Here is a 12,675-nt window from a genome sequence, read left to right as displayed (position 1 = left end):
AGATTCACATTAAAAAAAATCTGTTTCTATGCAGTTTGGATTTGCTGGTATAGGAAAACTAAATCGTAAATAAATTGTTCATTTGTGTGTAAAATCTCTTCAGTATCCTCAACATTGTAACACAGTGGCATTGGTAGAAATAATTCCACTTGCAGCTGCATGTGACAAACAGAACATTTGTGCCGCGCTGCAGGTTAATTCATGGCTTTGATGGATGCCGAATGGAGGCTGGGCTGCGAGCGCAGAAGAAACCGTGGCAATTAGAAAAGCGCCGTGTGTGAGAGAGTTGGCTGCCGCATGCACCGCTGGGCATAAATGAGTCTAGCAGCCCGGGCAACATAGGCAGAGCTTTAACACAACACCACAGACATGCCTAAGACTCCCATTGTGCCTCTTGCTAATCCATTTCCATCCTAACAAGCTGCTGCCTTCGAACTCAGCCATCCAACCACAAGCCTGTCCACCGTCTGCTGAGCTTGGTGCAGCTCCAGTTCTCTGACTTTCAGCAGCCATTTTAAGCTCTCACTGACAACACTTGTCCTGTTACATTTTGTGTTCTGTACCAGCTGGTAGATATTATAATATGTGCAGTAATTAATGCATTTGCTCTGGCTTGAATAGAGAAGCTTCAACTCATCTGCACAAAATGTACACTCACAAAACGCCTCGGGATGCAAAAAGACATCAGTTTTCTTAGCCGTCCTCTGCATCGCCTTTAGTTCCTCTGTCTGCATCTGGATTATCGCTGCAATTCCCCGATATTCATGGTTCACTTGGAGCTCAGAAGACTCGTTATTCTGCCAGCAGAGGAATAAGCAGGAGGAAAAATGTGCGCCTTTAGTTTTGCACTAATAAAGCAGCATTACACCGCTGAGAAATCAACGGTGCATTTTCTCCACTGCGCTTAAAACTGTTGAGACACTTGACAGCACTATTTATTGTCCTCACAGCTGAGAATGTTTCCTCAGGTGAAAGAGCTAAGTGGCTGACAAAAGAGCAAAATTAATACCAGCTCCTAAACCCTGTAGGAGCTAGCCTCTCTCAGAGAATATTTGCAACACGAAGATCCTGAGGTACCGTTTATAACTTTCCTTGCTAAAGCAATTGATTTGGGGAGATGCAATAAAATGCGCAGAGAAATAATTAAATTACTTTGAAAGTTTTTTTGTTGTATATCATATCTCAGCTTGTTAATTTGCTAAGGAGATGTTTGAAGCTTTTTAACACTTCTGAGGTATCGTTTACAATTGAGTTAAATCTGTGAATTGATTTGTGAAAATATACTCACATGCTCCATTTAAAAGCAGAGTCTCAATTAAATAATCAGCAAAAATTGTACAGCCCTAATCAAGATACACCATGGTTTAAAAAACTTAAAAACTGTTATATATTCTCTATAAATTGCAATAATTATCAAATCTTTGAATACAATAGTAATTGACCCATATTAATCACCACCATCCCAAAGATTCAGGTCAGTTTTCATCATATTGTATTCCACATACAATGTATACATGTGTATGTATTATTTTATTTTTTACAACCGGAGAGTTTTAAATAATTATAAAATTAATAGCTGTATTTTTATGTGCAGTTTTTTGGTCTATGGTTAATAATCTAATCAGAAGCAGAGTTGGTTGCGTTTCTCAGACCATGGCTTATGTCCACAACAAACGTTTCCACACCAAAAAAAAAAGAAAAGAAAGAAAAGATGAAACAAAAATTAAGCGAAGGAAGGCTGGGACCTAAATTGCATTTTCTGCACTATTAGTCACTTCTTTGTGCAATCTGGCATCCCTTACTCAAATAGACTGCAGATATGTCTCTGCACACATTATGGGAGAAAATGAGCCATGTTGGTGAAGAGTAAACAGCCCTTAAATGCTCCGGAGTTCTTCCTGTCTAAAATTAATGTTTTCCAATGTCAAAATGTCTCTTAAGCTGTTGTTTTAATCATATTGTTCCACTAAATGTAGGAGTTTAATGAAAAACTGAAAATTTAATAAAACACTCGTCTGAAACGGTTAACAGAGCATATTGTTGCCTGAAACTCCACAGCTGTTTGTGGATCTTTGAGCCCCTCTGAGTCGCTCTGCTCAGAGTAACTGCTTCTTGGCACAAAGGCAGACACAATAAATATGAACTGAATAAACTCCAGACAATAAAAAGGCAGCACATCAATAACGGCTCGCCTCAGCGTAGCAGGGGGGCTTATTGGTTTAATTCTCAAAATACACAAAGATGGGAGACTGCATTAGAAAAACAAACAACTGAAGGGGGATGTTTGTGCGCCCGAAATCCAATCTAGCACAATTTTCAACACGTACTGCGGACTTAGTGCAAATATTAACACTGCATCTACTGGAGGGCAATCTGGCCGTCACCATATTGTCGTGTTTTTACACACAAGAGCCAATAAACAGAACTGAGCAGACGCCGATTGTTTCCTCGGTTGTTGTGCTGCTGCAGGAGAGGTTGTTCTGGTAATGAGCAGCGAGTTCAGTGGCTTCCACCCTCACTGCTGCTGTGTCTCGGCTGGTCTGTGCAGTGTACTGGAACAATAGTGCAGCTTGTATTTTGTTTCAGTTGAATGTCATGTTAGTAAGAGTCTCATCACAAGAACGGAACAGCACAGAGCATCGCACACCTGAATAATTTCATTATTTCTTAGCGGCAGCACCTTTGGTTTCCAGCTCCTGATTTTTCACAAATTCATAACCTTACTTATTCTGCTTTTTTTATAATGAGGAAAGGTTATTCAACATTACTTCACTAAACACCTGTTAAACCAAATATCAGGAGAAAAGCAGCTTAAATTTAGGCATGCTCTGATCCACTTGGTTTTTTTGCAATCACAAAATTGAACTTATTATCCTTTGAATGCCTTTACTCAACTTTTAAGTCATTTTTGGTTATGCCGATTCGTTATACCGTTTTACAAACTTGATCATTACATATTCAGAGTAAAATGATCAATTTGCATCTTTATTCACATTCTTGTGTTCTGCAGAGCTGCTTCATCTCAACTACTGCAGACAATAAAAGGGCAGGTGCAAAGAATGTTTCTGAAAACTAATAAAAACAAAACAAAATTAAAAAAAAAAACACCTGCAAAGTAAACTCCGGATTTGTTGAGGTATAAAACTGACGAATTACTGTGTGTGTACAAGAGACGAGCAGCTCAACAAAACAGGAGCGTGCCATTCGGAAAAAATTAAGTCAAGAACATTGGTGACATTTTAAAGTTGTTTAAAGTTTCAAACGTTTAATGCTGGTAGAGCAGTCAGCACTTCCAACATGAACAGCAGTCTGAAATTTCTAGCTGAGACAGTGTTGAAAAAACATCTTGGCACAGTGTTGGAAGCCAACAGGCTGCCAACATTACAAATCCTACATATTTAATAGAGGATGGAGATGGTAAGTTCAAAATAATACATTTAAGCAGCTTCTTGCTTCTCTATAAAGCTCAGATCTCATTTCTCTCCTCAAATTTCTTCTATTGTAACGATGCAAAATGACCACTTTTGTATTTTCTTCATCTCAACTCTAAGTATTTCCAAAAAGGGGCCTACCAAGACACTGATGGGATTCCCCATCCCTGCTCCATCCGTACATTTAAGGATAAAGTGATGAAGCAAATATGACAAATTTGCATCTGTGGACATAAATATCATGGAGGTCTGCCTGCTCAAAACATGCAGCCCAGATTTGTGACCATGACACCACCAGTGAATATAATAGTCCCTTTCAAAGGTCGACATCAAATACACAACAGGAAAACAACAGGAGTCAGATCTCAATCAGAAGAAAAAAAACAACTAAAATTTGTGTTTTCAAAAATAATGCTTTGAAACCTATTTGAATAATTAACGTCTTGAGGAGACACCTGAGAAATCCTTTCATTTGTATGACTGTCATCGTAACTACATCTCTGCATGGCTGTGGTTTTCCTAAGCTCAAAATAGCATGTAAACATTAATATGACTCAGAGTGTTTTAAGAGTTCAATAAGTTTGTCTAAGTTCAAACCTTCAGAATAAAGTCGGCTAAAACACAACAGAACCATTGGTTCTGGATCTATGAAGGGATCATCCTCTCTTCATAGACGTGATTCGCATAAAGGATTGGAGGAAGACGTCCATATCAGGCTGAAGCTAAATTGTGTAGATTTCTGTTATTGGATGAACATTTAACCACTACCTGTATTAAGTTAAAATGACTAGGGGGTCCAGGAATAGGCTTGGATATATTTAGGAAATGTAATTCATCCTCTCTTCATAGACCAGAAAGAGAAAAGTCTGGGTTATCTTCAGTTCACCCTTTGCATCACATTATGACCTCTGACAGGTGAAGTAAATAACACCAAATATCGTCATCACACCATTTGGTGGGGGGGATATATTAAACGCAGGAGAACATTTTGTCCTAGAAGTTGATGCTGTGAATGTGGCTGTACAGTCATTACCTCTGAGAGAGCCTGTGCTGGTCATAATCCTGTCTTATTGGTTTACCTGTGATAAAACGTAGTGATCAATGCAGTTTTATAGTTTTTATTAAAACTGATGGTTTTGCATTAATTCATCTTTACTGCCAGCCACTAGCCAAACCAGCTTCTTCCTCGGACGCCCAGGAATATCAGTTTACCAGGTACGATCTGGAACATCATGGTAAAATTGTCTCTATAATCTTGCCCTGTTGAACAGATTACTTTCCCTCAGCGATAATGTGAGGCCTCTATCTTAGGTGAGAGCGGTGACGTCTATTAGATCTATAAATCATGTTAGGTGAGGGATGAGGGGGAGAGAAAGGGGTGCAGCAAGAGCTCAGGGTTGTAAATCTCATTACCTGAGACTGCTGCCGACCTCCCGCCGCATCATCCCATCCTCAATCTCTCCCATTATCAGCTGACCTTGACCGCCAACACAGACACTTGCACTCAATCAGGGCTGCCATTGGTGAGTGTGTTTATCTGCCGTATTTCTATCTTGATATTCGGATCGCTGCCCATCTTCACTGAGGGACTGGGAATTTTGAAGCGAAAATATCAGTTTATTCTCGTGCCGCACATTTTTCAGCTGGCTTAGTTTAATTTAGCTGATATGCTTTTGCTCAAACGGTGGATGGATTCGTTTTTTTATGTGTTCACAATATTTCTGCATATTGGACAGGTGTTTAATCTTAATTTAATGTTAAGAAAACAACCTGGAAGAAAATTTGGCAGATAAAATTTTCCATGTGAAGGTTTTGATTTGTTGATAAATTATATACAATCCTTTTAACCAAACTAGACTTCACCTAAATTGCTTTTGTTGCTGTAAAAATGTTGATAAATACACCTGTAAGAACATTAAGGTTTACTTAAATTCTAGTGTTAAGACATTAACTTGCAAGTAGAAAATGCTCTATCTTTATTAAATGACCATATAGTGATTCCTAAACTCCCGAATACAGCAAAAGCACAAAACTTTCGGTCTAATTTTGAGAGCAAATATCTTAGTACACTTGAAATAAGATAAAACTAAGTTATAAGGAACTTTTCAGTGAGATAATTAATTCACTCTTTCGTACTGAGAATTGGTTTATCACGATGGGCCATAGAGGTTTTTGACAACCTTTTGAAGAAATCAAGTAAATATTTAACGTCTTTCAGATTAAAATGATGTTGGTTGAACAATGGCAGATCAAATGTTTTACTACCAAATAGCCCCAAAAATCCACTTAGTTTTGATGTAAATAAATCATAAATGACAGAGAAAGACTAGAGGAGTTTCATGAAAACTGCAACTCATAAAGCTGAAACTATTTAAATTCTTAAATACTTGATTTTTAATGTTAATGGGAAAAGTGAATTGACAAATGGTGAAAAATGTAATTGAGTCTCGACACTGGCAACTTACTCCAGCCTTCAGGCCATTTATTCACATAAATTCAATAAGGAAGATCAAAAAATAATCATGCCTTATTACCAGTTCATTTTGTGTGTACCTCAGCAGTTCAGTCAACTCTCATCAATGATCTCTTAGTGTCAATTTACTTTGAGAGGAAAATACCACACTTATCGTGGATTAGTCATGATGAGCCATTATTGGTTCAAAATCAGGTACAGCACTGCTTGGCATTTTGCCTGCGCTTTAAATACATTTTTGTGCTTGTTTTCTTGGTAGAACTGACAACACACTTGTGCAAACAATTTACCACTATTACTGTTTTTTTCCTTTTCATTTGTAAAGCTGTGACTTTCACTAACTGGAAAATGTGTTTTCAGAGTGGAGGCAAAGAAAACTATGTTTTCTAACAAGATGAGAAAACATTCCACCCACAATCTTCCCCCCCAACTTTACCCAAACAGCAAATGAAAACAAAACTTTGGCCCAACAAAGTTAAGCTGCATTCAACTAAAAAATGGGACTTGAAAGTCACCATCACTGGTCTGATTGTGCAAATCCAATGCATGCAGATGGAGAAGAGAAATAAATGTGGACACATTTTTTCAGTTCGATTTTTAAACTTAAACGAAGCAACAAAGAGCTGGAGAAACTACAAATAAAATGCTGTCAGGTCACAGAATGTGAATTTGTTGTGGTATAACTCAAGCCTCCAGCGATGCCCTTGGTTTGATCTCCTACTGAGTTCTGACTATCAGCACCAGTAAAACGGACATAATGAGTGTTAGACGTTTCTAAAATGAGCCTGGCAGTAACTGAAACCTCCATATTTGGAAAGACCAGACATTGCTGGTCTTTCCTGGTTTTTCATCCTCCTCCCCAACTCCCACTTTTCTTCCAATTTCTCAAAGAATTTCCATTTCTAAACAGATTACTAACCGTGGCATTTTTGCTGTTAAGAATATATCCCAGATAATTACGTCAGTCTCCTGAGGAACAAAGGAGAATGTCCTTCAACTGGCTGCAGCGGTTCAGAGAAAGAGAATCGAATAATAAACATTTAGATTAAAAGCATCCTTCTGAAGAAGAATTTATCCCCAGTTCCTCTTCCTTACATCATTTCCTCAACCCTTTCTCTGCTTCTTGCGATGCATCTTAATGGGTTTTCATGCCTGAAGCAGATTTAAGGCCGTGGAGTGAAAATGTGCCGGATTGTGCTCCGTATATCTGGCTGGCTCAATAATAACTCATATAACAACACTCCTGGCTATCACACAAGCCCCAAACTGTCACCGTTTCACCGCCGCGCCTTTGGGAAGGCAAGTTCACCGTGAATAATTTCACCACAGCAGCACAGAGCTAGGCTTGCCCAGAGGAAGACTCTGAAAAGTACATTATGTCTACCCAGAGGCGCAATCCATGGCTTGGTGACAGCTTCACTCATGTTTGATAGGTGAGGATGTGCACAGTGGCAATCAGCTGTAAATCCATATGTGCCACACTACAAAAAAAGAATATAACCTGAGGCATAAGAGTTTCACACTAATAAGTGAGTGTATTCAGAAAGTCTCACCAACTTGGCAGGGATGTCTCACTACATCTCAATGACACGTGAGGCTCGTTTTTGATCATTTCTTCATGCTTTAGGAAGGATTTGCAGTGTTCAGTGCAGATGCAAAGATTATCAAGGGAAAATGGAATTTGCAGAAACTTCATAGCATTTCCTCCTGCAAACTTCGGGGAAAATACACAGCACATCCATCTGATTTGGTCTGCAGTATCACTGTGCATGGAGTGCCAGTCAAATGTTTAGGGAGCAATAACAAAAATTTGTGTTTTCTACTGGGAGTCAATTATAGCGGACCTTCTGAGTTCCTGAAACTTAAAGGACTCTTACCAAACCCCCATGTGACAGGGAAAGTGCCCACTAAGCATCCCAGAAGGTTGGCGGCAAGAGTTGCCCATGTATGAAATTCTCTAGCTGAAAAAAAAGCCAAAATGGCTCAATTTTCTTTTATTTAAAATAAAGTACTGAAACAGTTGCAATGTTTTCCATCTCAAATTTCTATGTTCATACATAGACTTGAGCAAAAACATAAATGTAGCTTTAGTTTTGAAGTTAATATACTTATTGGACTAAATTTTATATCTTCTTGCCGTTCATCCTGCATGCATGTCAGAATTATTTTACCAAATAGAGCTTTTTAAGTCCCAGCTGCACTACTGTGAATTTCTTTTTTTTTTGGCTATTATTTAAAATTTGAATCTAATTTCTGGTAAACTTATGCTGGCAATGATAAAGAAATTTATGCCAAAATCTAAGATTCTGAGAATGGCTAAGCAAAAGATTCTTCCAGAACAATTTCAGATCTTGTTTTCTTTGGCACACTCTACATGTTTTAGTTTTTCCACTTCTTTAGCCTTTGTTCCTGACTGAAAGTGCTTTGTTGTTTGGCGTCTTGAGCACAAAAATCAAGACTTGGCATTTGCAAAAATAGGCATGTCATCGTTTAGCAATCAACAAATATATGGTGCACATGTAACACAAAAACGGTAGCAAGAATGCACCATGTCCCATTTTGTGAGAGTTTGACTATTTACATGTACTGACAGGCAATCAAGGCCTGTGGGTAGAACTATTACTATAAAGTCAAGTTTATTTGTAAAAGCACATTTCAGTAAAAAAGCAGTTCAAAGTGCCACACAAGGACAAACAAAAAGAAACAGTACTGTACTCTGTAAATGCAAACATAATTTACCTTCTCTGCATTTTTCTTCAGCCGAGAACTATCGCTATAGTTTTTCACACAAACTGGCTCCAAAGTAATTATCGCTCCAGGATGTTTTATTGTGGACATTATTGCTGATGCCACAACTTTTACCTAGTCTACTGTTCAAAGCATCTAAATAATTATCCAAAACTCCTGCAGGGTAGCAAACATTGATAATGAGGTTATAAGCAGCCAAGAACATATGAATTAATATGAACGGAGATGGGTTGCACAGTTGACTTGGCGCAAGAAGGACTTGGGTTCAAATTCTAGCCTGCGGTCTTTTTGCATGTAGCTTGCATATTCTCCCTGTGCATGAATAAGCCTTTTGGTGTGAATGTGTGTGCACAGCTGTCTGTACTGTGCGCCTCCATTTTGTCCAAATGGGCGACCTTTACAGGGTGTACCCCGCCTCTCGCCCGGAGTCTGAGGGAAAAGGGCACCAGTCCACCACCAACATTTGCAGGTGCAGATGCTTTTTTTTTTTCCTTTTTATTCCTCCAAAAAATCTGCCCACTGTTAGCAGAAAACATGCAAATATCGTTTTCAAATTCCTACTTTTCTTAATTCCTGCAGCACCTAGTTCTGCTACAGAGTAAATAGTATGCACAGATTCAATTAGTTTTTTTAAATTTATGATGCAACCACCAGCATCAGTAAAAGTTTAGTAGAAAATCCACATTTTTTGCTCCTGCTTCTTTCTGCACTTACTTGCAGGGAACTATCTTGCTTGGTCATGAATATAATGAGATGTACATCAAATAAGAGAAAAGCTTTCCTTAAAAAGAATGTGTACCACCAGTCTCTGTCAGATTTGGATATTTTTCTGTACGTTTTCAGATGGTGAGTCCTCGTCTTCTTTAGACTAGTTGTGTTTTGTGCTGTACTCAAGGAAAAGACGACAGTTGGAATCAGTGCTACATGATGCAATTTCTTAAAAACTAAGCAAACCAGGTAACATAGGTGAGGGTGAAATTTGCAGACATTTTATTTTTCTGTTCCTCTCTGTCAAACATAGACACCACAGGTGTCCTTTTTCATTCTGATGCAATCTTCGAAGAACCTTATGGCAATGCGTCGCAGCATTGTTCCCCCCCCCCCCTATATCTGCTCCATCAGAGTGTAGCAGGCCTCATTAGTGTTTGGGGCCCCTGTAGGGTCCCCCGGCCCCACAATCCACCCGACCAACCTCCAGTAGCCCCTTAGGCGCCGAGCCACAAACAACAAATCACTGAAACAAAAAATCCCTAATGCCTGAGTCTTTCCACTTCAAAAACACAATTATGCTAATGCCAGGAATCATTTGCCATTCCAACTCTGATTTAATGCGGCCTTTTAGTGGAGAAAGCTAATTAGAGGCTTTAATTAACATGTGCGATACAAACTGAAGAGAAGTGTGAAGGAGCCTGTCGATCACGGAGGAGCTCAGCGAGAGCGATAAAACGGAGGGAACGCCAGGAAGGGGTAGTCTGAAAGCAATGCAAATGAGACGAGGGAGCGCCACAGGGAGGCGTGGATCTCTGCTGCAACAACAGATTCTGTAAATATCACTGTGACCCGTAGACGGAGTGGAGTCATCTCATTAACACAGATGGGAAGGTGTCACCAGAGCTTGGCCATGAGGGTCAGCACCGACACGAAGCAACCTGAGCTTACCGAGCATAGCATCATTAAAAACCCTGACAAAACACTTTGAGTGTTTTTTATTTTGTGGGGGAGTTTCATTAAAACGCATTAGGCAAGCAGCTGTGTAGGTTGCAATTTCACTCCGCTCACATCATCCTCTCCTGTACAACTATCTCCGGGAGAAAATACTTTCACTTTGACTTTGAGCTTGTTGCTGTCGTTGCTTTCTGCATCAGTCAGCGATCGCTGATTTTGGCATTCTTCGCATAGCTAGAGGGTTGGTGTTCTTGTCATTGTATCTTAATGTCCTCCACTGCTTACAAACAGGTTTTCTTCCAGTCTTGTCCTGCATTTTGCTCCATCCATCAGCTCTGAAGAAAGCAACTCTGCAGCATGATCCTGCCAATATCACGTTTGACAATAGGGATCCAGTAGGTGCATCACTTTGCATTTAGGCTCGATGTTTGCAGTGTCTTCTGCATGACATATTTCAAACTGCAGGACTTCTCTTGTATTTGTGGAGTGCACGTCTGGTGGTTATATTTCTGAAATATGTTCCCACATGAGCAATGAATCTCTGCAGCTCCTCCAGAGTTCTCATGGCTTGCTTGACTTTCTCCGATTGTCGCTTTTCTTGACCAGACTACATATTCAGATGGACTGCCATGTCTTGGTAGGTTAGAAGTGCGTCATACGCTTTCGATTTTCAGCTGATGGATTGAATGGTGCCATTTGTTCAATAGTGTTCTCCAAAAATATTTCTCAGTCCTTCTCAAAACTGCTGTATTTACACAAACATGATTTTGAATTTAAATAAAATGTATGTTTGTTTTTGAATCAACTGTTATCAGACATCACCTGGTGCTGGATTTTGTTTAGAATATCATGTTATAAAGCAAATTTTACCTCCACAATTATCTATTAAACATTGACAAAATGTGGAAAAGTTCAATGAGTATCAATACAATACATCAAACTCCCCAAGTATGCATACTACCCTGATTTTTTGGGTATTTCTCTTATTCCCTTTCTACTTTATTCTCTTCGTATCGGGTCATGGTCCCTTAAACTGCAAGTTCCAAAGAAGGCTGAGTATATCTCTGGCCTTTTTTTCTGAAAACCATTTTCTCCTGGAAATAAACTGGGATCCAGAAAAAAGCAAACTCACAGGACGGAAGCTGTAAATAGAAAAGCCATACTAATAAATAAAATCTAAGCTTTTATTCTTTCTTCACTTATTGAAAAAGCTTTGCTCCGGCACTGTGCTTTTAATAATGCACATAAAGATATTTAAGGGTTTTATTCCTTTCTCATTTTTCATTTTTCCTGGCTAAAGTACTTTAAAGCAGCTGAGTGTTTTTTATTTTGTGGGGGAGTTTCATTAAAACGCATTAGGCAAGCAGCTGTGTAGGTTGCAATTTCAATACTTCATATACTGAAGAAAACTTTGGCTGACTGTTTTCTTATTGTTGCTAAGAAAGGATTTATTTTCTCTAATAAGTTTTTTGCAGATTTAAACCAAGTATTTTTTTAATATAAAAGCTGCAGTTTTGCTTAATGACTTTATATGAAAAGGTTTGCTTATTGTGCGTATTGGGAAATTACATATTTTATAATTTCAACATGATGGAGAAAATAGTCACTCTGTGTAATGTTGAGGTCTCTTAGGCTGAAGTCAGCTGCACTCCATGGACTCGAAAAAGTAGAAGAAACTGAATAAATTAAACTAGATTCCTGGTAACTCAGTTCATTTGTGTTGATACCTAAATGAAATGAAATGAGAGCTTTTGAGAAGTGAGAAACTTGGGAGTGAAATCTTAATATTGATATTTTTGCACATAAACTCTACAGTCAGCGTTAAAACCATGTAGTACTTCACAGGATCACATTACTGGTCATTTTGACATGTTATAGCTGGATATTTTTGGCTATACTTCATCTCTTGGATTATTGTTATCAAGTCTCAAAGGAAACGTAGAACAATGAGACTCACCTGTGTGTCCTGGACAGCCAGTCTCTTCAGGTTCAGTCACAGGAAGTTCTCTTGGTACATCTTGTTCTTGTTATCTGCAAGAACAACATTTTAAAAAAGATTCAGTACATCCAACAGCTTTCCTCCTTTTTCTTGATCCATTTCAGATTTCTTTACAGTTCTGAAGCATGCATCAGTTCTATTTTTTTTTTTTGATTCAAGGCATCGTTTGTTTTTTAAATAAAGAGCCTTAATCAGAAATAGACCAATCAGTTTTAAGGTCAAGCAGCCTTTTAATTTATTTTTGACCTGCTAATATATTTTCAGCAGTCTCCAAGTCCTACAAGTAAAATAATTTTAGCCAAACTTCCTGCGAGTTATTTATATAACAAACACAATGCAACAACACAATGAGTATGGAA

At 38.6% G+C, this 12,675-nt stretch overlaps 1 long non-coding RNA gene across 2 annotated transcripts in view; it reads right to left on the bottom strand.

Annotated features, from left to right (window-relative positions):
* The window catches only part of LOC148152492 (uncharacterized), a 58,902-nt gene that overhangs the window by 31,791 nt on the left and 14,436 nt on the right, over positions 1-12,675 (bottom strand). For both annotated transcript variants that reach the window (XR_015762178.1, XR_015762179.1), the window contains one exon: positions 12,275-12,348. This is a non-coding gene — a long non-coding RNA (uncharacterized LOC148152492). The remainder of the gene's footprint in view (positions 1-12,274; positions 12,349-12,675) is intronic.

This window comes from Poecilia mexicana, unplaced genomic scaffold, assembly GCF_051168715.1.
Source record: "Poecilia mexicana isolate PSO_F unplaced genomic scaffold, ASM5116871v1 scaffold_23, whole genome shotgun sequence".
NCBI classification, from domain to species: Eukaryota; Metazoa; Chordata; class Actinopteri; order Cyprinodontiformes; family Poeciliidae; genus Poecilia; species Poecilia mexicana.
This window is presented reverse-complemented; position numbering and strand designations above follow the sequence as displayed.